General features: G+C 41.4%; 1 protein-coding gene and 1 pseudogene across 1 annotated transcript in view; one reads left to right on the top strand and one right to left on the bottom strand.

The window, feature by feature from the left end:
• Nucleotides 1-25,495, bottom strand: part of LOC111146786 (sterile alpha motif domain containing 12) — a 384,040-nt gene that overhangs the window by 320,067 nt on the left and 38,478 nt on the right. The gene's annotated exons all lie outside the window — the stretch shown is intronic.
• Nucleotides 8,721-9,165, top strand: LOC111146733 (annotated as a pseudogene).

The following is a 25,495-nucleotide window of genomic DNA, read 5'->3' as shown; positions in this document are numbered from 1 at the left end:
ACTCAAAGTAAAATACTGGCTCTTCTTGGGTGCTGAGCCTGCTGGCTTTTGGACTGGAACTATAACATCAGCTCTCTTTGGTCTCTAGGACGTTGCTGACTACAGTTATTTCAGAATTCTCAGCCTCCATAATCTTATTAGCCAATTCCTTATAATAAATCACACACACACACACACACACACACACACGTGTACACACACACTTTATTGGTTCTGTTTCTTTGGAAAACTCTAATAAAATGCCCTCCATAATGCAGGTGGGCTTTGTCTAATCAGTTAAGGACCCTCGGAGCAAAGACAGGCTTCTCAAAGAAGGAATTTTGCCTCAAAACTACAATCTCTAAACCCTGAGTTTCCAGCCTTCTCCTGCCCTGTGGATTTCAAACTTGCCAGCCCCTACCATCACAGGAGCTACTTCCTTAACTAGTCAGTCTCTTGACACACAGCCAAGACATAGACACAGAGACAGATCTCTGTGTATATATCCTTTGGCTCTATTGCCCTGAGAACTCTGACTAACACACCCTGTTTTTCCATGTCCCTGCATGTGCTGGAGAGGGCGGGTATGTACCTTAAGATGACCCATCAGGAATTTGGGAGAAAAATAATAGTTCAACTATAAAAGAGCTAACATTCATCTGTTGTTTGTTAACACAGCAAATGTGAGAATAAAGCAAAATAAGCAACAAAGTAGCTGCACGAATCAAATAATTATAAATTAGTTTCCATTAAAACTTTCTTCTGGTACATACTGAAGAATTCCATTCCCGGTGTTGTTTATCTTTACACTTGGTTTCCATGCTTTGTTTTGTTTAAATCACTGATAAAACAACTAAGATATTCTTACCCAAGTTTCACAGTTTGAGTGGGTGCCAGAAGAAATATACTAAATTCATTTCCACAAAATAGTTCTCCTCCTCTTCATTCCCTCACCCACAAGAAAGCCACCCAGATTTCTTCTAGCACATCACTTTGTATTATTGATATGCATACGACACACTGGTCTTCCTCTACACGATCACAGAGATACTAGATATAAAGCTTTTGTTAATGAATCACACAGCTGAATGAATTCTATAGCCCGCGTTGACAACCAAATCAATATTCAAAAATATTAATACCATAAAGTTTAAATAAGAGGTCTCTTGTACTCTGTAAATCAGCACACTGTACATCTCTCCATTTCCACTAAATAACAGCGTGCCAGTGAAGGGCAGACCAGCTCCTGGATCTGCCATGTGTTTATCATTTCTTCTCCCCAACAGAAACAAACCGTAAGAAAATGTCAATTCTACTCTAAGTAACCCAACCACAAGCAATGAAACCGCTTTCTCACTGCGACATGAAATTGGCTAACGGGTATGACTGGATCCTTGAGCACTGTCTCAACTCAGTATGTAGCAAAGAGATTTTTAAAATGTTTTTGGGGTACAATTACCAATCCCGGGTATTTGTTGATTTCCAGTGGGTGCCCTAGTCATTATCTTAATTCTACCACAGTGGCTTAGAAGAAAGAAAAGGAGGAAATCACACCCTGAGAATGGGAAACCAAAAAACGTCAGGGTAAAATAATTATGGACAGAGCAATGAGCAAAAGGTATAGAATTTAGATATGGAGTCCTTGCCAGTGTGCTCATCCGTATTCTCATCTTTAAAATGGGGAGCAGGGCAAAATCTACCAACCAATCGCCTTATAAGAAAATGTTAAAGATTTAAAATGGAAAAGAATTCCAATTATGTATTTTTGTTTTGTATATTCCCAAAGATCCAACATTTGTCCCTTTACATTCTATAGCCAAAAATGTCACTCGCATGCCCCCAAGCATGCTCTTCTAGAACTGCTAATAAGGTCACAATGGGGGAAAAGAGTTTCAGATATTACATGAGATTCTTCAGGACTCATGTGACAGAAATGACTAAGCCTCCCTAATCAATACCATCCATGTGTCACAGTATTGGGGTAACCCAATAACCTGTTTTGCCAACTGGTGAGTGACATGTATGTGTGAGTCTCTCTGGGTATCACCAAAGAAAAATTTTTGGATTACAAGAATCTTTGAATTGAAACTGTCAATGAAACTGGTAATTTTCAGAACCAAGTATAAAGATGGTAATAGCGAGGGAAGACATAGACACAGTTTGTCTGTAAGAAATTCACAGTCTAGTGACATAAACAGGCATGCCGCCCTGTTAAGTATGACGTAAGGGACATAATAGAGGAATAGCAAAATGCTGAGGGAACACTTAGGAACGTTAATATTGGGGTAATCAGAGCAGCTTTCATGGAGAGTGAAAGTATCTGAAATTAGCCTTCATATGCAGGAGCACACTATCGTTGGTGGGAAAGGGCACCACAACCCAAGGACACATGACGATCAAAACTACAGAGTACCTCAACACATAATCGGAGTCCCAGTGGTACGCATAGCTGATTTTCACATAGCTGATTTGTGTATGTGTGTCTTTGTGGTTTCACTTAGATTTGTAAAATCTTGAAATTATGTCTAACTGTACTCTAGAGCTTTTAGAAACAAAACTTCAAACACAAAGCACTGCAGTAAAACCTGTTCCTCTCCCTTGCTCCCCCCACATTTACCCCATCTCTAAAAATAATATCCAAACATCCTAATATTGTTGTGAAGCGTTAAATCACTATACTGTACACCTGAAACTAATATTATACTGTAGGTTAGCTGGAATTTATTTTTTTTTTAAAGATTTTATTTATTATTTGACAGAGATCACAAGTAGGCAGAGCAGCAGGCAGAGGGAAAGGGAAAAGCAGGCTTTCCGCTGAGCAGGGAGCCTGATGTGAGGCTTGACCCCAGGAACCTGGGATCATGACCTGAGCCAAAGGAAGCAGCTTAACCGACTGAGCCACCCAGACACCACTGTTAGCTGGAATTTAAATAAAAACTTAAGAATGAACAGGAAAAAAAATCTTAATACTCTATAAAATCTAGAATGTTCTACTTTTGTTATACATCCACAAAAGGATTTTTCACATTTTTAAACTTCACAAAAATCTCACTAGGCCACATAGATTATTCTACAATTTGGTTGTCACTCACCTTTCTGAGACCTCCCCATTTTGAGTCACATAACTCAAGTCCAATCATTTTAAATAATGTTTAACATTCCTTGGATGAACACAACACAATTAACTTACCTGGTCCTCTGCTCATGGACATTTAGGTTCTTTTTTTCATATTATAAACAATCCTATAACTAACATTTCTGTAAATGCCTTCTTTCGCAAGTCTGAGACTGTCTCTATGCAAGGATGTAAGATGCGATTTTCAGGTTATAGCACATGTACCTTTAATTTGCCACCTGTAGCTAATTGGCTTGTATGTACCAACAGAACCTGTATTTTTAAATTATTCATGTAAGAGTCTTTTCTACTAGAGCAAGATTATTGTGTTGTTTGTATCTTCTACGTCGTTTGTAATACTGGTCCAAATTCCTAAGAAATTGAAGTTAAAGCTTTCTTCTAGGATTGTGAATTTGTGAACCTCCCATGTAATTTTTAAATACATTTTGAATCATTTTATCAAATGTGTGACACTTTAGAACTGTTCTACCTTCCCAGTGAATTGTTCCTTCTACCATAATACGGTGACATGGATAACTGCTAGGCCATACACAGTCTTTGGGGGATTGATATAAATGGTCTGTCCCACGTGGTAACCTGCAACCGGGGAGCTGAGCTCCATGAAGATACTGACCGGGTCTGACAGTAAAGTATGTACCACACCTTGTCCAACCAGATTCATCAGGAATAGAGGTGAAATTCTGACTAAGAGCTGCCTGACTCAATAATTTAGTCGGGTCCCAGTGTAGGAGGAGAAGAAAGGAGAGCTACTTATTCATTTCCTAATATCTCAAAAAAGACTCCCTTCAGAGTAGATTTTTGTTCTGGGACTTGTCCCAGGGCTATTACTAGCATAAAAACTAATTTGGGAATCAATCTCTCAGCCTTTGGCTCACGGAACATGGACATTTTAAGTTCTAAACTCATAGAAAATCAGGCACAAGAACTCAAGTTTTTCTAGGGAGACCTTTTTTGTTTTTTTTCTTCCCTACCCAGAACTCAAATTAAGAGAGCTAAAATTTTTCATTTGCTTTCCTGTCCTAATGGGAAGATTCTCTAGACCACTCATTCCCAAAGAATACAGAATACTCCCTTTTTAAAGTTCTTATTTTATGCAGGGGTGGCCATTCCAACTCTCTTACTTCTAACCCAGCATGCATATTAAAACCCCAGTGTCATCTGCCTACAATGGTATCGTAGTGCCCTCCCAAATTCTCACCTGGCTTTCAGCTCCCTTGTTTTTAGCAAGACCCCCATTATTGCCTTACAAGTTCCATGCATTTATCAAGATTGCTCATCTTTGGGCGCCTGGGTGGCTCAGTGGGTTAGGCTGCTGCCTTCGGCTCGGGTCATGATCTCAGGGTCCTGGGATCGAGCCCCGCGTCAGGCTCTCTGCTCAGCGGGGAGCCTGCTTCCTCCTCTCTCTCTGCCTGCCTCTCTGCCTGCTTGTGATCTCTCTCTCTGTCAAATAAATAAATAAATAAATAAATAAATAAATAAATAAATAAGATTGCTCATCTTTTTTATCTAGCATTTCTTAAGATGTGTAATGGGAAGGCTCTTAGTTTCTTTACCATACAATTCTGTCAGAACAAGAAATGGTGACATACGAAACGCACTTGGAGCAGCACCTGCCATGTGACAACTCCCATGCAAGTAGTTGCTGTAATTAACAACATTCTCTCCTCCAAACTTCTTTGCATAGAAGTAATGCACCAAGCAAGTCCAGTGTGTCATACTTGCTGAATGATTACACAAAGCTATGCCCTTCAAGTACATTTCTATAAGGTAAATCTGGTGTGTGCGTGTGTTTTATTATTATTCAGTTTTAAACTGAGGGAAATGGCTCTCTCTACCCACCATACATTTTTATTTTAAAACACAAATTTAAAAAAAGTCTCAGTAAGTGCCATATCATACACAGAGTTAAAGTAGCCAGGGTTCAGAAAACTAATGCTTTTTAGGGATCATCATATACATTTAAGGCTACAGGGGTAAACATAATAGGAGCAAGTTGCAGAAGCTTCCAGACTCTCATTTTCTCAGGGCCAGGAAAGGGCCCTTACTGAATCACATAATCATATATTTTGTTAAAAAACTGTGAGCATAAGAAATAACATGGAGGATATGGGGAAATGGAGAGGAGAAGGGAGTTGAGGAAAATTGGAAGGGGAGATGAACCATGAGAGACTATGGACTCTGAAAAACAATCTGAGGGTTTTGAAGGGGCGGGGGGTGGGAGGTTGGGGGAGCCAGGTGGTGGGTATTAAGGAGGGCACGGATTGCAGGCAGCACTGGGTGTGGTACATAAACAATGAATTCTGTTACACTGAAAAGAAATTAAAAAAAAAAAAAAAACAAAAACTGTGAGATCTGCTAGGATGAGATAGCTCATCCACAGTTATTTAAGGTAACGGTCTATACTCTCTCTGTCACACCCTTTTCCTGTTGGGTATTGGGGGGAGTATCCACATACATCTAGGGGATACAGCCATGGAGAAGTTTAAGCCGAATCACATTTTGTTTGGGTTTAGCACGATGTATTAATATCGTCTCTCTAGTATTGTATGGTTAATTTACTTCCATGTACAGTTATCAGCTGTCCCACACAGTGGCTTCCCAGAAGATTTCCAGCCCACCCCCACCTGCGTGAACTCCGTCCTGACACTGTAGCACTTGGCACTGGAAAGTACCCGTCAGGGAAGGATGCAAGCTTTGTGATAGAATGAAGCAGGGAGTTACTCTTTGGAAAATTCTTCTAATATTTAGAGTTGGAAACCTGCAAGCTCAGAATTTAGTTCTTATGGACGCCAAGCTGAAAGATAACTAAGGAATAGACAGTATGACAAATACAATTCTAAAAGGAAAGAGGAATTGGGTGAAATAGCATTTATCATAATTCTTGTTTTAGGGCTCAAACCTATAGCATCGCTATAACCAGAAAGTACATTTATATGACAAGTCATGTAGTATGAACGCCAATATCAGCACCACCAAGAAATCTTGGTCAAACATACTGCAGGAAAGATGGAATTATCTTTCTAGTTTTGCTATAGAAAATATTATAAAATCAATGCCTTGGGAAAGGCAATCCTTTAGTAAACAGTCAAAATATAAAGGTAAGGAAGTATTACAGATCAGTTAATAAAAATAGAGTTTTGAGGATTTTGTGATGTTTATGGTATTTGCCAGCTCTTTCAGATTTTTAATTTTTGTGTTCTTTTCCCCTAATACTCATACTAGTTTTTGTATTTGAAATTTTGTAGTAAAATTACCAAAACTATCTAAGCTTCAGACCCACAAAACCTGGATTTACTCCAGGAACAAAAACAAAAACAAAAGCAGTAACTAGAGTAAAAGTGAAACTCTAAGAGCACATTTAATGAAATAATGAATAGTGAGTTTTTGAGCCCAATATTTCAAAAATTCAAACTTTGGATAATGCATAGCAAATAAATCCTATTATTTACCCATTTGGTAAGGAAAAATGTTCAAAAAAAAAAAGCACTTTTCTATATTTTAAGTTACATCTGAATTGTTCTTCCATAAGGTTAACATAAATGGGAATTAAAACCATTTATATGTGTCCCAAACTTTAACTCAGGGGTTATAATCCTGGTTTTCAAACTGTATTCTTCAATGTAAGCAGCCAAATGTTGAACTGGATAGCTCAACCTGACTTAAAATCAAAGAAGTCAGTGTACTAAAGGTTATGGTTCACGGGATTACCTGATAAATTCTGTTCAGAAAGCTGTAAAATATTTATTCCTCCTCAGTCTACAAATAGAGAAATTGATACCCTTCATTCAGTATGAAAGAAAATGGCTTAGAGAAGCAATGTGAATCAAATAACGTTGGGGTACAGCATTTCTAAAAAAAAAAAAAAAAAAAACAAAAACCTTCCTGGACAAATACAAAATTGGTAAGTAACGGGCTTGACTGCCATCGACTATAATATACATAAGGTTTTTCCTCCTGGATTTTTGTGTCAAAGGACTACATGTTCCTAGAGGAAGGATGCACCTTTCCTCTTTTGTTCCTTTTTTCTCCCCCTTCCCCACTGCGTATTCTCAAATAAGTTTAAAAAAAAAGGGGGGGGGGCGCCTGGGTGGCTCAGTGGGTTAAGCCGCTGCCTTCGGCTCAGGTCATGATCTCAGGGTCCTGGGATGGAGTCCCACATCGGGCTCTCTGCTCAGTGGGGAGCCTGCTTCCCTTCCTCTCTCTCTGCCTGCCTTTCTGCCTACTTGTGATCTCTCTCTGTCAAATAAATAAATAAAATCTTTAAAAAAAAAAAGAAGATGTAAGCAGAATTTCCTAAGTGTGGTGGTAGGCTCACCAGTGTTATTTTTACCATGAGTCAGACATACATATTTCATATGCTATTCTAATGCATCAATTATTACTTTTTTTTTTTTTTTTTTTTAAAGACTGAGTGGAAAAGATGCATCAGATTGGGGGGGGTCACTCAGCAGCAGCTGGAGATGCGGGCCCCTCCCATTCCACTCTCAGCAGCAGCCCTCACTGTCCACTGTCCCAGAGCACAAAGCTCAAGGCACTGCCTGCTCTGCCTACCTGGGTGATGGCTGTGAGGAGAATACCTCTAGGAGGAAGGGGGAGAAATCCTTAAAAATGCCAGGAGGACGGGGAACCCAAACGCAACCTGAATTTCCTTCTTCTTTTGAGTGATGGTCTATGATGAAGCCATGATCTATGATCCAAGAAAGCTTCTTCTCTGCAGACATCCTGGATAAATACTGAATCATGTCCCAAGTACAAAAAGCCAGGATGAGAGGAAAAAAAAAAATGTGACTCCTTCTCTTGTCTCTAAATTTCTTACAGGTGTCTGCAAGTCATTTCACTTCTTTGTCCATGAAGTTTCTCATCAGTGAAGTGAGAGGGTGGGATTACAAGGTTCCTGATGTCCATTCTAATTACAACCATTTCTTTCCCCTGGATCCTCTGACTTTTCGTCAAGGCACACAAGCCTTCTGCTTCCTGAAAAATAGCTGCTAATCTCGGGGCTCCGTGGGGGGCCATCCTCAACAAAATGGCGGAGCTGGCCAGAAACTCCCACGACTCACAGAAATGCACTAATAAGCACCGCTGTAAATAACTTCGTTGCGCTAAACCCCAGATGTTGCCAATAAATATTAGCCATGGAAGCCCAAGAGAGAAAGGGGTCATCCAAGGAGAAGCACTTGTGCCTCAGAAAGTCAGTGTGTAAACACTATGAGATGCAGAGCAGATTTGCATTCAGGAGGGAAAAATAGGTCAGCTTTTCTAAAACAAAGTAATTGCTTAAGCAGATTAACTCCCTCTCCCACCCCTTCTCCCCATGACAAAGGGAGAAAAAAAAAAAAAAAAAACCCAAAACAATGACCTCTAAATTTTAAGCCCAACAGTTTGTTGGTGTGTTCTTTAGAATTTTCTATATACAGTATCATGTCACCTTCAAAGAGTGCCAGCTCTAGGTCTTCCTTTCCAATTTGGATGTCCTTCCTTCCTCCCCCCCACCCTCTTGTAATTGCTGTGGCTAATACTAATTTGAATTAATTTCTAATACTAATTGAATTAAAGTGGCAAGAATGGGCAAAAAAAAAAAAAAAAAAAGCAAGTTTCTAGATAAATGGCAGGACAGGAGAGTTTTGCAGGTTTTGGCATAGCTCAGCAAAATCATTATTACTGGTACTGGCAAAGGGGGAAGCCAGTGCTCCAGCCCTGCCAGGCTTACCACTCCGGCAACTGGTTTGAGCAACAGCACAGCGGTTACTCCCTTTCTGTCTACAGCTGTGGCTGTGCAGCACAAGGAAATGGACTTGACCTTTCTGTGCGGGAGACCTCCAGCTGGAACTCTGGTCACGCCTAAGGAAAGCACAGCACTGGCAGAGAAGCAAGATGAAGAGCCACTGGAAGATCCAAACTTTCATGTGAATATTGAGGAATTAAACAAGGAGTTTATGGTGAAAAGTGAGGAGCTCTACGACTCTCTCATGAGTTGCCACTGGCAGCCTTTGGATACAGTTCACTCCGAAATCCCACATGAGCCCCCAGAGAAGCATGATGGTCACTAAGCTTACCCCACTATTCTATTGATTGCCTCCTGTTGTTTTTGCGAAAAAAAAAAAAAAAAAAAAAAAAAAATTCTTCCGGGAAGGTACTGGATGCTATATGTAAATGCAGATTTCTGGGACTTGAATGTGACTGACATGATAAAATGTGATGTAAATAAACTTTACCAGCACATCCATTTCTGGAAGTGTGTTATATTAAGTAAGTGCCAAAAGACATCCCACAACTATCCTGGTAGACCAAGCTGAACTATAAGACATTTAAAAATAGGTCTAATAGGAAAATGGGCCTGACCTGAACTGGTTGGGACATGAATGGATAGACATATAAATATATAAAGAGTATGGTATCACATCATCTGGCTTGATGGGAATTAATAGCAGTGATTAATAGTAATTAATTAACTTAATTAAGTTAGCAAGTGAATGATGATGCTTTAAAGTTTGGGGCAGTTTTGTAATTGAAACTCAGTTTGGTGGGGCAATATATATCCTGCCCCATGTAGAAATTGAGAATATTTGATTAAGAAGGTCTAGATTTAGAATAAGAGAAGAACTAAAAAAAAAAAAAAAAAAAAAAAAAATACCAGTTACAAGTGCTGAGCACTTAGTGGCACATGGTAGAAGAAAGCATGAGCGCTATGAAAGCAAGTCACGGTATCGAAATGAGAACAACATGGCCGCCAACTGCTGTCAGTTACAAACACAAAATGGGGCAACAGGGGTACACATGCAACAGAAGGTCTCAACACTGGTAACCATCCCTGGGACCAGGAGAAGAGCTTTAAAATCTTCAAATAGTGATTTAATTTTAGTTCAGTAATTGAGAGTAAAAAGAGCACCGGTAGTCTCCATCTGTTCAAAAGGAAGTTATGATCAATACTGACTTCTAAGTAATTGTTAAGCACACCCGTCTTGGTTGGGGGTTGTGTTCGGCCTGAGGTTCAGTAAGATGCCTGCCTGTCAGTAGCTTACATTTTGAGCAAGCATCACTGCATTGTTTCCAGACATCACCTGGATTGATCTGGTTAGGCTAGGCTTATGGGGCAGTAACAAACATCCCTCAAAATCTCAGGATATAAGGTTATTTCTTGCTTCCATAAAAAGTCAGCTTAAGTCAGCTCCTGAGTAGCTGTCGTCCACGGGATGACTTGCTGATCAAGGTTCCTTTGACTTTGTGCTCTGGGATCTGAGCACATCGCCACCATAGTCTCCAAAAAGAAAGGGGGAGTTGGAAGTTTGCACTAGGGTTTTGCTGTTAGTACATGTTGCTTTCTCTCAAGAGGCCAATGTTTACAATGAGTCAGTTTAAGAGACAGGGAAGTGCAGACTTCCATGAGCACAGGAGGAGAGAAGTGAATACTGGTGAATAAGCCCAAGTGTCATCTCCCATGAGAAGCGCTGGTCAAAGCAGATACTCCCTCACATCCCTATGCAAGGTTATTAAACCTGAAAGCCTAAAAACTGTATCAGCTGCTCATCCCCAACAATCCCATTCTTCCCTTTTCTGAATGCTGATGATACGCACTAACCTCTTCACTACAAGTGTAACCCTTATCCATAGGCAAGTATGGTCGTTGGTGAGAGAAGTCAAAATTAGGCTGGACAGAGAAAGGCAGGATTCACTATTCCTACCTATTACTATTCCTACCCCAGTGCTTTCATGCTGTTACCATTATCCTTCAAACTAAACAGTCTAGCTCTTAAGCTCAACGTCCAATGACGACAAGCCAAGAATAACAAGAATCAAAGCAGCAGCAAGACAGGCAGAGAAACTAAAGGGGTACCACCTCCTAAATGTAATAAGGACCAATGGAAAACCCCTTTGTTCCTACACACACACCCTCTCTTACATACACAATGTGATAAATATGGCCTTTGGTCTATCTGCAGCTAAGACCTCCCTTGTAAACCTAGATTTACAAGTTTAATGACCTATTTGATATCTCTCTTGCATGTCACTCGAATTTTAAAATTAACATGGTTAAAATGAAACTTCTGATCCTGCCCCAAAAGCTTCCCCTTTTAACACCCTCCTCCCTTGTCAATTTACCTATCTTATTAAATAACACCAATGCCCAGTTAGCTGCTCCAACCAGAAACATCTGAGTCATCCTTGATTCCTCCCTTTGTCTCATGGGTTATACCTAATCACGTCCTACCAATTCTATCTTCAAAAGAACTTAAATTGGCCCACTTCTTGTTTCTACTGACTCCACCCTAGACCAACACACCACTGTCTCTCAACACCATAAACTCCAATAGTCACTTCCCAGTCTCCCCATTTCTACTCTTGCTTGCTTTTAATCAACTCTGAGAAGAGAACCTCGAGTCTTCGAAGTCCCACCCCTACCTAAAACCCTTCGGTGATTCCCACTGCACTAAGTATAAAATTCAGACAAAACCACACAATCTCTCACCCAGTATCCTCTTGAGTCATTTGTAAACGTGCCACATTGGTCTTCTTTGCTAAGCAGGGTACACTCTTCTTGTACTTGAGGGTCTTTGAGCAAGCTGACCCAGTTCCGTAAAGTGTTCTTGCTCCCAAGAAGTGTTCTTGCTTCTTTTGGCATGGCTGTATTTTTAACATTTTTAACAGTTTCTCAGACCTCAGTTGGTTTCCTTCCAAATATATATTAGAATTTGCATCACAGTACATGTTTGAGATCCAGTTTCTACTTCTGTCTTGCTCAATATAGTATCACCAAAAAAGGGGTCTAATAGATACTTAGAATCTAGAATGACATGCACATTTTTTAAGAATACAGGAGCCATTCTCACAGAATACAAGAAGGTTAACTCTACCTTTTATACTACGTCAGGGTCCTGTTTACCAAGGGTCACAAACTAAATGGCCTAGAGAAGCCTAGCAGGAAACACAAGCAGTACAGAGGGCCAGGCACGGACAGAACCAAACTAAAAGGGGCAACCGTTAACAGCTGCAGATGGTCTAAATTTAGGCTTATCATTTCCAGGTTTTTTAAGTTTGAGAAGTGGGAAATCTGGAGGTTTTAAATAAAGAATTTCTGGGTTTTTCCACTGTTGATTCAGTGAAGTTTAAGTCTGTGTGGGTAAACAAAACTTGGCGACAAACCCAATATGGCTGTAGGCACCCAATTTGAAACCCACTGCCAAAAAACAAGAAAGAAAGAAAGAAAAAAAAAAAAAGAAAAGAAAAAAAGTATATTCTCCAATCCATCTGGCCAAAATATTTTGAGGATAAGGATATTAAGAACAATAGTAGCAAACTTACATCATCTTACAATATGCCAGAAGCTGTTTTAAGCACATATGTGTGTGTGTGTGTATATGTGTATGTATGTATATATATATATACATACATACATACATACACGTATGCAGTGATTCTAGCAACCACATAGTGAGGTAAATATGAGGATTATCCCTACTGGACAGAGGAAGATACTGAAGCCAGAAAGAGGTCAAGAAGTTAGCCCCAAGTGGTATAGCTATTACGTAGCAGGGCAGGGATCAGACCTAGGCCCCAGAGCCTGTGAGTTTTACTATGTAATTTGAAGATAAATCAAAATAGTTAAGTCACATATTTTCTATAAAAATGCCTGCATGATAAGAAATCCACGTTCTGATGTCTTCCTCTCTTCTGTTTGTTACAGTTCTGGCCTGTACTGGCCGCCTCCCAGTGATTACTATCATCTAGGCCTTTGTGGGGTTAACCCTTCTTTGTCTATTTACTACAACATGAGAGAAAGCTACTATCAGATATTCCCCCCCAAAAGTAGGTTACGTAGTATGTAAGGTAGACACATGAACAATTAGGAGCTAAACTGCTTGATTATATTAAGGACGAGGAGGTGCCAGAGTCTGGCTCTGGTTGTGACATGTGGCCAAAAATCTGCTATTAGGATTTGGCTTTGACCTTGGTTTTTGACAGACCAAGTAGCCAAATGCCATTTTCAACCATGTTTCTGGCAGCGCCAAACTGTGTGCAATTAATGATCATTTGATCATACAAGTTATTTCCTATCTGATCCCCACAGCATCATAGGTAACATATATAGGGGCGGGGATGCCTGGGTGGGTCAGTAGGTGATACGTATGCCTTTGGCCTAGGTCATGATCCCAGGGTCCTGAGATCCAGCCCCACCACGGACTCCCTGCTCAGCGGGGAGCTTGCTTCTCCCTCTGCCTGCTGCTTCCCTGCCTGTGCATTGTCAAATAAATAAAATCTTGGGAAAAAACAAAAACAAAAACAAACGGGGCATCCTTCAGGTTTACTGTTGCTATATGAAAGTTCCCTTTCCGAACCTAGATGTCCATCAACAGACGAATGGATAAAGAAGATGTGGTATATATACACAATGGAATACTATGCAGCCATCAAAAGAAATGAAATCTTGCCATTTGCGACAACGTGGATGGAACTAGAGGGTATCATGCTTAGCGAAATAAGTCAATCGGAGAAAGACAACTGTCATATGATCTCCCTGATATGAGGGAGAGGAGATGCAACATGGGGGGTTAAGGGGGTAGGAGAAGAGTAAATGAAACAAGATGGGATTGGGAGGGAGACAAACCATAAGTGACTCTTAATCTCACAAAACAAACTGAGGGTTAATGGGGGGAGGGGGCTTGGGAGGGGGGGGGGGGGATTATGGACATTGGGGAGGGTATGTGCTATGGTGAGTGCTGTGAAGTGTGTAAACCTGGCAATTCACAGATCTGTACCCCTGGGGATAAAAATATATTATATGTTTATAAAAAATAAAATTAAAAAAAAAAAAAAGTTCCCTTTCCAGTAAAACCAGACACGTAACTTAGAGTAAGATTCTCCTGGTTTGCTTCATACAAGATAAAAAATTTATCATCCAAGTGATAAATGTATACTGAGAACAAAAATTCATGTAAACCAAAAAAAAAAAAAAAAAAAAAAAGCTGCACCCCTCCTAGACACATACAGGCACTTAGGAATCATAGGGATCTACCACCGAACAAAACAGGTCCCTGCCCTCAGAGTTCATACCCCGGTGGATGAAGATGTCAGATAATAATGCTCCTAAAAAGGAAGCAAGATACTGTTTTAGCAAGTGATGAGTACATTGGAGCTGGGGCGGGGACCACGAGCATTGAGAAAGAGGTCATTATTTAAATAGAAGAGCCCATGTCAAGCTCACTGAGAAGGTCAAGCAGCCCAGAGGGAAAGGGGATAAAGAAACTTAGCCTGTGCACCCTGAGAAGGACTTGGAGGCAGAGGGGACAGCCAGCACAAGGCTCTGAGGTGGGCAGATGCCTGGTTTCATCTAGAAGCAGCCTAAGCAAGAAAGAGTGTAGTAGCAGATGACATGAGTGACTGGCCGTGGGACAGATCACACAAGGCCCGGTAGGGCAACTAAAGGATGTTGGATTTTTGAGGACAACACGGGCCCTTACATGAACAACAGGATCTGACTACTGAGTTGAGAATCCTGTTTTACAATGAATATTATGAAAACACTGCTTTAAAAAGAGAACCATGAGGGATAGCAACAAAATGAAGCTTCATCTCGAGAGGGTTTTTTTTTTTTTTTCAAAGCATCTTTTTCAAGGACTAAATAACTAAAAGCTTTAGTTACGGGATTGTTTCAATGAAGTTGCCTCATGACTTTCAACCAAGACGGCAAGCCCAGGAGTAGAAGTCCTTAGTAGTTATTGTTGGAGAAGGAGAAAACTTAATGATGGGGGTTGGGAGGGAAGGGAGGGGGTGGGTAGGGGAAGTGGGGGTGGAATATCACCATTAGCATGACCCTGCAGTGACAGAGCTGGACAAAAATGTAGGTTGCTCCATTACTGACCTCAGCTGAAAGAGAGCACATTTGCAGTATCATATCCATGCAATGTAAAAACCACAAGAGCTGACAGCTTAGAGAAATTACCACCACTGCATTACAATGCCAATTTTCAACAAAAATCTGCTTGGCATAATTTTAATTAACTTGCAATAAATAGACATTATTATTAATATTTCAGGTTTACTCTTGTATGCCAGACTTCGTTCTACAGTGGTGATTTTCAACTTCAGCCAAATCATGATTTAACACTCAGCTATTTGGCTTCTGGCCAAAAAGCATGTTTGGTAGGTTGTGGACCAAATGTTTGTGTCCCCTCCCAAATTCGTGTCTGGAAGCCCTAACCTCCAGTGCAGTGGCATTTGATAATGGAGGCCTTCTGGCGGGCAAGATAGTTTTAGATGAGATCATGTGGGTGGGCCTCATAGATTAGTGTCCCTTCAGGAAGAGGAAGACAGACAGGAGCTCACTCTTTCCCTACCATGTGAGACCACAGCCAGAAGGTTACCCATCTGCATGCCAGGTAGAAGGCTCTCATCAGGAATCAAGTAGCTGGCACCTCGATCTTGGGACTCAGCCTCCAGAACCTTAAGAGGTGTAAGTCTATTGTTTAAGGTACTTAGTCTATAGTATTTCATTACAGCAACCCAAGCCAGCTGGGATAGTGTATATCTAAGGTTACCTGTGAAAGCAACATCTGAAAGCTATTTCTAATTCATAAAGAACTAAAATAATATTTTAGGTATTGATTGGTACCTGGTGGTCTGATTTTCAGTTTAAGTCAGACGTTCTTCATCATTTGTTAATCATTTAAGGAGAAGCTATTGCTTTCCTTTCCCTTCAAGTCTGACTTCAAGAAAATGAGGAGAGTCAGACAACGCTTACATGGAGGTTGCTGCAGAGAGCTATGGTGGGAGTAAAGAAACTTTGCCATCTGAAATCTTGGCCAACCCTGGAGGTAGCACAGATCACTGGGTCCTGACACAGAGGCTGGTGAGTCTAAGTTTGGAATGCTTGCCTTAGACTTCAAGACAGCCATTTGCCCTGGCATAGGGACAATCTAGACTTTGTGAGGATGAAGGATAGGAGACTGACTACAGAAGTAGTCTTTACTCACCCTGTGTAGGATATCTCACTTGTCCCCATTCAGAAGAGTAATCTCCTAACATGGTCCACCATTACAGAAAGAAAGATTTAGCTTTCTGTTCACTTGTAGAAAAGGTAAAGATAACACAACCACAGGGCAAAAGAGAGGAAGATGAAGAGGCAAGAGGCTTCTGTCTCACGTCAACTGATTCATTCATCAAAGATATTCTTTATTACATTCTGGACACTGTAGCAGGTAATGATGTTATAGTAGTGAATAAGACAGACAAGATCACTGTTCTCAAGGAGTTCCAATTTTACTGGAGACAAAGAAAATCAACAGGAGATTTCAGACAGGAAGAAGTTCTATGAAGGACAAACCATGATGTCAGAATGTGCCTGGGGGTCTAATTCAGTTAGCATAGTCAGGCTTCTCTAGAGAGGCACATTTAAGCTAGGACCCAAATGACAAGAAATCAGCTGTGCAATGATCGGGGTCGGGAGTGGGGGGGCGGAGACAGGTGGAAAGGATGGCAATACCAATGCTCTCAAGACAGAATAACCTTGGTATATTCAAGAAACAAAGACATGTCTGGAGCTCAGACAACCAGAAGGGAGCCTGCTATGTAGTGAAGTTGAGAAGGCAAGCATGGCCCAAATGTCTTACGGTCTTCTCACTCATGATAAAGTAAAAATCTGGGACGCCTGGATGGCTCAGTTGGTTAAGCAGCGGCCTTCGGCTCAGGCCATGATCCCAGCGTTCTGGGATCGAGTCACACATCGGGCAGGGAGCCTGCTTCTCCCTCTGCCTCCATTTGCCAGTGCTCACTCTCTCTCTCTGTCTCTCTCTGACAAATAAATAAATAAAATCTTAAAAATAAAGTAAAAATCTAGATTCATTAAGCGCTATGGAAAACTATTAAGGATCTCTAGCAGGTAAATGGCTTCCTCTGATTCAATACTGCTCTGTGGAGAATGATCGCAGGAGGACAAGAGTGAAACAGAAGCCAGTTAAGAAGCTACTGATGTGGTCCACAGGAAAAGAGAGGGCAAAGTGGATCCGTGTGATGGCCATGGAGATGGAACATGCACGGATTTCAGAATAGGTAGCCAGGGCAGATGAAGTATTCATCGGCATATCAGGTCCACTTGCCTCTACACAACAGAAATGCCTATGCCATTTGCATTTTGTTTCTTTTACATAATGGAATACTCCATTTTCCCAATGCAATTATTACAAAATCTTTCTCACCCTGTAAGTAATACTATGGCAGTTTTAAGTGATCACTTCGTACTTTTTTCCTTTCCAACTATGAACTTTTGACAACCTTATAACCAAACAGAACATAAGCTGCGCTCATTTATAGGTTTACAAAGAAGAGAAAGTGTTGCTTTAATATGATTTGAAGTACCCCTTCTACCTCGCACCCCTCTCCCCACAGTTCTCTAGAATATTGGGTTTGCAGCATCAGAAGCTGAGGAGTCTGGCTCCCCCTATCGGCTGAGGCACAGCCAAGGTGATAGGGAGCAGTGAGGACAAGCAGATGAGCATCGAGCCACAGGTCCACCACTAATCTCAGTGGAATGCATCCACTTCTCCAAAGTCACAGGGAGACAGCAATACCCCCTCCCTCCCACCCCATGCAGAGCCATTTACCAACCGGCTCTTCATAATAAAGTTTGCGAACCCTTGTTCTAAATGGTCACTTAAGTTTGAGTGTTCACAGCCTATACTGTAGTTGCTGTTGAACTATCCAAGAAACTAGACGTGTACTTAAAAATCTTCCTAAACATACATGTTCTAAAGAAGGGATTTTAGCATGTGTAGGGAGAGAGAGAGTGCTCAGAGAAGGTGTATGTCTGTTCATCTAAAATGCCCCCCTAGGAACTAGCATCGGCCTCTAGTTATGGGTGTAGGCAAAGGTCAAACCCTGCCTTCTTCTATTGCCCTCTCATGTTCATCTAACTCTTTCTCATTCTTGAATGTGTGGCTCTGCTCTATCTGCTTCTTGAGTTCTTTACTCAGATGGGTTGACCAGGGCTCTTAGATACTTCTAGGCTTTTCCAGTCTCACTTACCATGGACTAGGTATCTTCATCACAGCTACAGAATAGCCTCGCTGCAGTCCTAAGTCCCACCTATGCTTGTCTCTTTCTCAGGTACAAGATGTGCACTTGCCTTTATGTAGACGCACAGTATTCCAACGTACCTCCATTCTGACTGCTCCCATGGTTGGATGTGGATCTTCAGAGTTCCAGAATGGACAGGCAAAGCCTTTCGGCAGAGCGCTTCCAGACAAGCCCTCCCTAGAACTCAAATGCCCTCTCCTCCAGAGGCCTGTCTTTGTTGGGGCACAACTATCAATGAAACTGTGACTGGGTTCCAACCCACCTGCTCTTAGGAGCTCAATCTCCCCTGAATATCCCCTTTCCTTGTGCAGCTTCAAACAGCACACACTATCGGCTTAATACACCAGAACAGACCATGAACCAAATGACTCTAAGAACATGGATCATAAATTTGTCACCCTAATAGAGTGAAAAGCACTGGCCATGGATTAGAACTAGGTTTCAGGCTAGACTGGGCCACTACTGGCCTCAAAATCCTGGAGAAGCCCAGAGTCTCAGTTTCCTTACCTATAAATTAAGTGGGCAGATGCTCCCTACGATTCCTTCTTTGTTGAGCATGCCACGAATCTATGGCTCAAATATGTCTGACTTACTATACTTTTCAAAGCTCAACACTTTGGTAATGAATGCTTACCTCTTCAAATAGGCTTCTGCTGTAGCTTTTCCTGAGAGCTTTCCAAGTGCCCAGTATGTATGTGTTGGGGCCCTGGGATGCACACAGCATGAAGTCATTCTGGCTTGTCTCTCTTGTTCTGACCCTTCTGACCATTTTTAAAGTATGTGCTCATTATGCTTCCCATGCATTATGTCCCTTCATATTATTGGTGACATTATATTGGATCGGCAGCTTCTTCTGGAGACGTGCTTGCTCCCCCAGCCAAGAAATGCAGATAGCCAAGAATGAGATCATTCTATCCCCAAGTTGCCATAGACCTTCTCATAGACAGCTGAGCAGTGTGATTTGATCAAGGTTAAGTGCAATGCACCCTTCACCTTTTAACCCAAGTCAAAATTCTTTTAGTTTTCTGTTTTAATCCCAGGTGAAGGCTTCCTGCTCATAGTTACAAATGTCCACCAACTGCCTCCAGTCAACTCTCATTTATCTGCCTGTGGTTTATCCAGAGCATCAGGCTTTCTCCTCCTCCTGCCTCCAGCACCGAATTCCAGGCCAGCTCCTTTAACTCTGTGCCAAAGAAATACAAACTCGATCTAATACGAGACTAATGAGAAAGGGTGGTCTACTGCCAAAGATTCACATAACACATCCCAAAGCCAAATGCAGGCATTATTCACTGTTTTAGATGCTGGCATTGCTTCTCCCTTATATAAAACAGAGATCGAGATTTTCAGTGTTTCTCTGAGGAATACAGAGGACATGCAGTATTTTTTAACCTCTTCTTCTGCCTCGTTGGCCAGATTCTCAGTATAACAGATTCTATTTTCTTTTCAAATAAATAAGTCATTTGTACATTTAGCGTCAAGGAAATAAAAAACTCTGGGTTTGGAGTCATTTGACTTACATGTGAATGCCAGCTTCCTCTAGCTGTTAGGCAGAAACTAAGTGTTGGCAAGTCATTTGAACACTTTGTTTTCTTAGCTACAAAATGGGGATACACATAAAATAAGATATAAGGGTGCCTGGATGGCTCAGTCAGTTAGGTGTCCAGTTCTTAATTTCAGCTCAAGTCATGATCTCAGTGTTGTGAGATCCAGCCCCCCATTGGGCCCCCCACACACATATGTGTGTGCGCATGCACACACACACACACACACACACACACACACACACACACACAAATACTGGGCAGTCACACATATGTGAGGGACATTCAAAAAGCCACCAATACTCCTGATTATTACTGACTTACCACATTATAGGCACTAGTGAATTACCATTATTGGCAAAAAAAAAAAAAAAAAAAAAAAAAAAAAAAGAAGAAGAAGAAAATCAGGATTTACAATGGGAAACCCTTATTTTATACACATTAGAACACAAAGGGAGAGTTTCCTCATGAGCACCTAGAAAATCAAGTCTAGAAGGCAAAAGTTTCTCATCTCCCAATGCTGTTAAGTTTAGGCCACTGGTGAGCATACGTCCCAGAATTCTAATGGGGAACGGCCAGGATACTGCCTGCTCATAGGCTGATTCATTCCACAGCCAGAGTTGCCATGGAAACTGAAATCCCAACCATCAGAGTATTTGGGATCATTCTCAAAAGAGACCCCCATTTTAACATTTCTTATGACTGATGCACCTGTCCTCCAAGGCCCGAGGGCAAGAGTTAGAATGTAGTACTACTTTTTCATCTTACTCCTATAACCCAGAGAACTTCAGTAGCTTTCTACGGATCAGAGCACTGCGGTCCAACAGCACTTTCCGTGATGCTCTAGGTCTGTGCTATCCAGAACAGTAGCCCCTAGACACATGTGGCAACTGACCATTTGAAATTTGGCTAGTAAAACCAGGGAAGTCAACCTATTGTATTCAATTTTAGTCAATTTAAAGAGCCACATATGCCCAGTAGCTACCATACTGGACAGCGCAGGTAGAAAATAGATCCTTGCTCCTCAACTCAGCAGTCACATTCCATACACTTGACTCTAACATACTGTTCTAACCTGTTTCCAAAACAGGAGTCTGGACGCCAAGGGGACTGCTGCTGAGCACACCTGAGAACATCCACTGCTGAACCCTGGCTCCAGGTTCAACTTCATTGCTTCCATACTGCTGCATATTTGAGTTTTACCTGTATTTCCCAACACAGGTCCAGCTCTACTCTGCTGGTGCGTGCTCTCTGGCTACCCCATCTCTACTGCTTGTGAGGAAAGGGTTAATAAGCCTCGGACCTGGGCCTGTCCAGGAAGGACCTCAGCCTCTCACAGGACTATTTCCTTGGAAACTGCTATGTGGGACTACATGTGGTGTGCAGGACTAGGACTGGCCTTGGGCCTCCAGGACTAGAATGGTAAAAAGAATAAAAATAAAAATAAATTGATGGGAAACAGACTGTGCCTTCTCTGTGTTCAGAAGACCACCTTGCTCTCAACTGTGGCAGCTGCACATGCCCCTCTATGGGGGAGGAGACAAAAGAAGCGGCGTTCCTTTACAGTGTCTGCACCTCCCTAGGTGATCAAATGCTATAATTGTTCTGTATCCAACTGTAAAATTAATAGTTAACATTGGGGTTTTTGTTTGTTTTTTAATTTTTTTTCTTTTTTTCTTTTCTTTTTTTTTTTTCATCTTGAACTTGTATGGTTCTGCATTGGTACTCTCTCCTGAGTCCCAAGTGCTCAAAAGAATTTAGAATTTACATTTGTAAATATCCTTTGCAGATCCACATTTCAGTTGGCTCCATTTTTTTTTTCCCAACTAGACTTAGTGCTGCCCAGTAATAAGGCTTAATTTAAAGGGAGCTTGGGTCTCCACTGGTTTCTCTTTGGTAAGAGCAATGGGCATCTCCTGGCACAGAACCCCTTCCTTCTAGAACTAGAGTTCTACTCTTTTGAGGATGAGAGCCAAAGACTCTAAAAATCACATTCTAAGAGAAGGAAAAAAGATAATTTTTCCAAATAAAGATTAGAGAGAGAGGAAAGAGATATATATTTTTAGATTATGAAAGTGATACAAATTTCAGAGTCAGGATGGTATATTAAAAGCTCTTGCTCCAATCCCCCCTTCCTCAGGCTCTGAAAACTTGAAGGTGCTAGAAAGTACATTTTTAAGTTGATATAAAGCCAAGCTTGAAATCATGGAAGAGAAATCTTTAGGTGTCAGAAAACCACAGCAGTGAGGAGGCATGAACCTCACTTCGCCTGCCGGGGATCTGGAACAGGCGACATGGGGAGGGATTGGTTTCCAAACCCAGCATGGCTGCAGTCCAAGTGGCGAGGCCACAGGCATGATGGGGAACTGGAACCAGGTTCCCTGTGTGAAGCCCGCCAACAGGAAAGTGCATATGAGATGGGGGTGGGGGAGGAGGGCACTGGGTTTGCATCATCAGTAGCAAAGAGATAGAAAGTCCAACTGAACCGTAAGGTAACACTCAGTCAGAGCTGTGACACCCCAGAAAGTTCAAGAAGAGGCAAACATAAAAGCACCTCACAAAACGGTCTTCACAAGTGAAAGCACGTGAAGGCAAGAAGTCTCCAAGAGAACTCACTGCATTGGCAAATAACTTACCAGCAACAATGGGAAAGCCTGGGAGGAATACAGCCTTAAAAGGCAGAATATCGACTCAAACAAAAAAGTCCCAGTTGAGCTACTCAGGTTGATAACGCAATCCGAAAAAAGATGCGAAGTCAATACGCTTAAAAACATGCGTCTCTTTTAAAAAAACAAAAGACAAACCTCAAAACAGAAGTGAAGAGAACATTTTCCTTATAGTCTCAACTCCAGATATAAACCACTATTCAAATTGTGGAATAAACTTTTCCAGACTCAGTGAGGATATTATATAGAAAAAGACCTTTTTACATAAATGGGAACACGCTATACACACTGTGCCCTTCTCCCCCACCCCCGCTTTAAATAATTATCACACTAATGTTCCCACATAAATACTGTCACAGATTGAATGTCTATGTTCTGTTAAAATTCATAGTTGACCCCAATGTGATGGTATAAACAGGTGGAAATTTTTGCAGGCGCCTAGGTCATGAGGCTGGAACCCTCAGGAATGGAATTCGTGCTCTGAAGGAGGCTCCAGAGAGCACCCTTGTCCCTTTCCACCATGTAACACAGGACACGTTGGCTGACTAGGAACAGGAGGTGGGCCCTCTTCAGACCGAATCTGGTGGCACTTTGATCTTGAACTACCCTGTCTCCAGAACGTGAGAAATACATTTCTATTGTTTGGGGGACCTGCTCATCCAGTCATCAGGCTCTGCTCGGCGGGGAGTCTGCTTCTCCCTCTGCCTACTGTTCCCCCTGCTTGTGGCTCTCTCACTTTCTCTCAAATAAATAAAATCTTCAAAAAAATAAGTTTCTTTTTTTGATAAGCCACCTAGTCTGTGATATTTTGTTATAGAAGCCTGAACGGACTAAGATAAATACGTAAGTCCCCTTTACCCTTATGAAGGGGAGGATTCTATCCCATTGCATGAACAGACATAGTTCCTCTAGCCAGCACACTAGGAATGGACATTTGAGCTCTTCCCAACATTTTCATATTGTAAATCATGCCAGAGTGACCACTGTCCCGCAGTCATTTTTGCACATCTGGATGATTAATTCTCAGGACAAATTCCTAGAGAGAATTATGGACTCAAAAATTACACATATTTATGATTTTAGTAACTACTATCAGACTGTCCTCCAGAAAAACTGTACCAATTTATACTACCGAGTGGCTTTAAATGCACACATTTCTAGTCAGAATTTTTTTCTTTTTTTTTTTTTTTTTAAAGTTTAGGTCAAGTTACCCGAGATTCACTTATTTATCCAAGAAAAAGAGAAGAAAACTCACAACAAAACACATTTAACTGTGTTTGCACATGCACATAACAAGTTCATCCTGTGGCATGGAAGGTTCAGTGTAGGTAACGATGCAGGTCCACAGTAATCACACTCTCATCCTTACTTTTAATTCTGCTCCCCAACCCCCTCACCCCCACCCCCAGCCCCAGCAACCACCACTGTCATCAGGTCCTCCATAAAGAAAAGCAAATACTTTGTCTAAGCTTTACTAAAACTTCTGGTCTGTTCACTCCTAAATAGTATGTCAACGTGAAAACAATCTCCTTAACCCCCTTTCACTGTAGATGAACAGGATAATTCAAACGAATCTGGTTTCCCATTTGTGGCCTGGTCCACTCCCAAGGAAAGGCTCGTTATAGACTACTGCATTCTCTGTGAAGCACGTGTTCAGCAAAGCAACCATAAAGGGATCTCGAGGCAAAGGCAAACGCTACCAATGTGAAATGCAGGAATTACTACCATATCCCATAGTCTAATTCACAAGTAATCACATCATGTCAGATTTAAACAAACCTTTATCGTCCTGGACGGTTTTCAAATAAGAGATAATCTGGAAATGTTTAGAGTTCAATTAAAATCAAACAAATAACAGCTTATCTATTTTTGATATCTATTTCTAATTTTTATCTAATTTTTCACTTCTCTAATTTTTAATATTTTTAAGCAGCCCTTTGAAAAGATCCTACTCAAGCTATTTATCTTCCTAGTGAAAGATCCCGAGTACTTTTTTTTTCCCCTTGCTCTTTCAAGATGCCGGTGTGGCATCAGAGACTGAGGAGGTTTAAATCTAACGGGATAGAACAGGGCTCACCTATTTCCAGCTCTGCTCACAGACCAAACTTCAACCATACGCCAACTTCCTAGGAGATGCAATGTCTCTCCACTAAAAAGCTCAGAGCACAGTATGTGCAAACTCCTGGCTCCTCATTTCCCTTGCTCTACAACACACACAAGCACGCACTTCAGGTCATCAGTTTTAATTATCCATACTCCAGAAAGGAAGTAACAATAGTCATTATTCAAAATTGCAGATAAAGCAGAGAAATTCCCATTCGATTCTGGACGATGTTCGGAGTGGGGAAGGAGTTGATTATAGGACAGCCTAGTGACCTTTCCACTTAACGTTTTCTTGGGCGATTGTAACCTTTGCTTTCCAAGGCATGCACGGATTCATCCTGCAAGGAAATTCCTTTGCAGAGAATGCGAAAGGGAGAAACCGAATACCGTACGAAAAGGACTTTAATTTCCAAGGAGCGAACGAATATGAACATCTTCCATGGCCCCCAAACATGAGCATCTTCATGGATTTCAGACAAAAATCCATCTACAGCCAGTTCCATTGTGGAAAACCTTCAGAACAGGTGGTCCTTACTAAAGGATCATCGACCCGCCCCATCCCATCTTACTGGTGTGTTCTGTGCCTACATCTAAGACTAAAAAGAAGAATCCAAAACCAAAGTAGACACGGTTGTCTCTTTCACTGACTGGAGTCCTGTTTATGACCGTCTACCTCACGGAACTGTTACAGGGACACAAGAGGCCGTACACCAAGAGTCTTGGAAACAGTACCTGGAAGGCATCGGTTTAATAAAAACACCAGTGATTGACTGTGTGTGTCTGCAAAAGTCCCCCAAACATATGGGTCACTGGGACTTTTATAAAATCCTTCCAATGCACAGTCTTATTTTATCTGCTCAATCCAATGGTGGAGGGAGTTTTTATGATCTCTACAGAAGAATCTGAGGCCTGGAGAGTCCCATGATATGCCTAACGTCATAAAATGATAACTCTGAGCCTGGCCAACGACCGTGAGTAGTGAAACAGCACCCTTTGTTCTC

The sequence above is a fragment of the Enhydra lutris genome, unplaced genomic scaffold (assembly GCF_002288905.1).
Source record: "Enhydra lutris kenyoni isolate GAN:26980312 unplaced genomic scaffold, ASM228890v2 scaffoldscaffold14, whole genome shotgun sequence".
NCBI lineage: Eukaryota > Metazoa > Chordata > Mammalia > Carnivora > Mustelidae > Enhydra > Enhydra lutris.
This window is presented reverse-complemented; position numbering and strand designations above follow the sequence as displayed.